Source organism: Lactuca virosa, chromosome 6 (genome assembly GCF_052849685.1).
Source record: "Lactuca virosa cultivar CGN04683 chromosome 6, Lactuca_virosa_CGN04683_v6, whole genome shotgun sequence".
NCBI lineage: Eukaryota > Viridiplantae > Streptophyta > Magnoliopsida > Asterales > Asteraceae > Lactuca > Lactuca virosa.
This window is the reverse complement of record NC_136431.1, coordinates 12053659-12057176: the sequence shown is the minus strand read 5'-3', so window position 1 is coordinate 12057176 and position 3518 is coordinate 12053659.

Here is a 3518-nt window from a genome sequence, read left to right as displayed (position 1 = left end):
CTGTTACTTGTCCGACTGTCGTTGAATTCTTAGTTATATATCATATATATTTGTGTTGGATATAAAAGTCTTCACTTCAGTTCAGTACCTTTGTGTAACAAAGGCATGCAACCAACATTACTATTTAACTATAATAGGTATAGTTAAGGATTCTACTCATTACTACTATTACAATGACACCTACCAGAGACAGTACAGTTATGAGTCAATACATGCTAAGTACTATACATAGAAAATACTATATACTATACAAGAGAACACTCTATACATTATACCAGAAGATACATTATACAATATACAATAGAATATACTATAATTAGAATGTGACATACTATTTCTCGATACGACACTTCATTGTGCTATCACCGTGTAACCAGAGTCTCCTGGAGGGAGAACGGGCATTGTGTGTATAGATCTATACGGGACAGACACTCCCACATCCCGACTGCTAGCTACAGTCCCAGCCGAAAGGCCAAGAGGTGACAAAATGTCACATCACTACATATGACTCGGAGGTTCATAGTTATTCGATCGTCAATCAGCATGGTTACATACGAGTTCACATTCAGACCTTTAATTAACACTTTAAGAATTAAAGGCAAAACGGATTCCCCGAGGTGTATTGTACATTTAATACTACCTGGAGTCTGCATTTTCACTACATTAAGCCGGCAGTGACACTGCTGGGGTAAAGCATTATTTTCCCAATTACTTTATATGAATGAAGTCTAAAACTATATTTTCATACTGATAGTTTCACTGGGAAAACTTTTACATTTTCAAAGGATCAAACATGCAATCAACCAGGTCTTGGTAGAAGACTACTTTTATTGGAAAATATAGGATTTTCTAGGGAGCATACTATTTTCAAACATTGATATCAACTATTATACTACATGGTTGTAAACATTTTTATACAAGCAATGACACTAAATACTTATGAACTCACCAGCTTTATACTGATACTCGCTTTCAAAATAACTTGTATTCTCAGGTCATCAGTAGACAGGTACAGATGAAGCTTTTGAGAAGATGGAGCACACACAAGACTCATCTTTTATTTTGATTATACTTTTGGTGTCTTACAAACTGTACAGAACACGCTTGTATTACAATTATTATATTAATGCAATGGATGTTGTTGCTTGTCTTTACTATTATGCATTGTTATGATATTGTACATGACGTCCTCCACCACAGAACGTTTCCACCGTTCTCGGTTTTGGGGTGTGACACACTCACACGTTCTAGTTATCTTCTCTACTTGCCCCATTTTCAGGTTTCAAGGCTTCCTGTTGAGCCTCCTTACTTTCTGTGGAGAGATTTGAAAGGGTTATCATAGTCCATGATTGGCACTATGACCTGGGTACTCTTTCCGACTTAGGGTGTCAGCTACTATATTGGCTTTGTCGAGATGATAACGAATTTCAAATTCTTAGTCATTTAGTAGCTCGAACCATTATCGTGGTCTCATGTTGAATTCCACCTGGTAGAATACATGATGCAGGCTTTTGCTCCGAAGTTCATGATCAGACTCATACTTGGCTCATCCACCATTACCTCGTGTGTACAAGTCGTATATAATTTAGATTTCACAAAACGTTCGGATGGGTGACTCTGCCCCAGGTCCACAACCAAACAAGGAACAGGAGATAGGGCGGAATCACACATCCTTAATCTTGTTAGGTCTAACTTATATACCACTCTCGTGTATACACTTAGCAGCGATAGATTAACTTAATGAGTTCTTAGTCTCTATTCTTGAACTTGACCTGCGGTACAATGATTTTCCTATGAGATCTATTGGGGTACTTCGGTAGTTACTGACTTCTATGACTACTTCGGTGCTTTTCGTTTGAAGTTTCCTATATACTGAGTAGGCTAGAATGGCGGAGTGCCCTTCGTATGGGTATTTCTGAAGTTTTGAAATGAGAGACAACCAAAGGGTTTTGCGTTATGGATTGGAAGAATTCCATCTTACGGCTGATTAAGGAAAAATTTCTCTTACACAGCATAAGAATTTTCACATGGTAAGGGCCAGGCCAAACCATGTCGAATGAGGATGTCGGAATTTCCTCGATGAAATAGATATTAAGTCGTTATGGGACGAATGATTACTACGATGATATCCTATGTACCTAAGTTTTCAGCGCTTCTGGTTTTATTCTGTTATTATCACTACGAACCCCTTTTGATTCGAAATTGGCGGGTACTACCAATACGAGGGTTCTGATAATTTGAAATTATGAACTTCCATGAAACTATCCTCACTAGGTCTCTCTATAATCGCTTGGTGTATACAAGTCATGTATAATTAAGATTGGTATGACCTTTGACTGAGCAACCCTGCCCTAAATCCACAACCAAACAAGTAACAGGAAATGAGGCGGGATTACTCACTCTAAGTCTACAAATCTTAATTATAAATGACCCTTATGTATACACTAAGTCATCATAGCTTACCTGTTAGGGTTTCAAATTTTATATAATTGTTGTGATTTAATTTGAACGGAAGAGTAATCATAATTATAGATAATTATAGGGGTTTGGAAGTGTACCAAAATATAGCAGGGTTCTTTGATGCTTCCCCATGTATTGGGGTCAAATTCTTCCTGCTCCCCCGTCGTTCTTCTCTGTTGGACAGTCCCTCTTGTAATGTCCTATTTCACCACAAAGGGGACATATGGGAATGGTTCCAACATCGGTAGTTGAAGTGATGAACTCGACCGAAGTTCTACAGATACGGGCGGTATGCCCCTTCATGTTGCATCTATTGCAATGCAGCTCTCGGCAAACTCCATGATGATGGTAGTTGCACTTGCTGCAGTGTGGGAGGTTTCCTAAGTACGGCTTGGTTGGTGCTAGAATAACAGGGCTGACGGGGGTATTGACTGCCCCAGTTCGTTGCCCTCTATTAGGTTCTTGAGTTGAACAACTCCCTTCCTTGTTCTCGAACTTTCGTTTCAAGATATTAGGCTTAAGGTTCAAGGTGTTCTTACAAGTAGGTGCTCGTTGCTGTACTTGGCCATCACCACGATCGGAGTTACCGATAGCATTACTACTAACATTTGCATTGTTAGCATTAAGGTGTGCCATGACAGCTGCTACAGCTGCTGTGACTGCAGCTTGAAACATAGCCGCATCTATCTGAAGGATTGGTGTTTCGCTGGTGGGTTGGTTACACTTCTTTGGAGGCATGATTCTGTTACATGATAAGAAAATGAGCTCATGAGCGACAATCGTGTCTATAGATGTATTCTAACCATTTGTATCTATGTATAAATCTTTCGTTTTGTTATATTGTTCTCAATGATTCGACCTGCATCCCTATGATGCAGTCCTGGTGAGGAACATAAATAAGTTTCTAGAATGGCTATGAACCGAGCATTATCCGAACTAAGTTACCTTTGTTTGGTGGATATCGTTTCCTAATTTTCGAAAATATTCGAAAATAATTCATAACAGTGTCTATATAAAATAGACTTATGAATTTGAGAAGTAATCACTATCAATTAAGA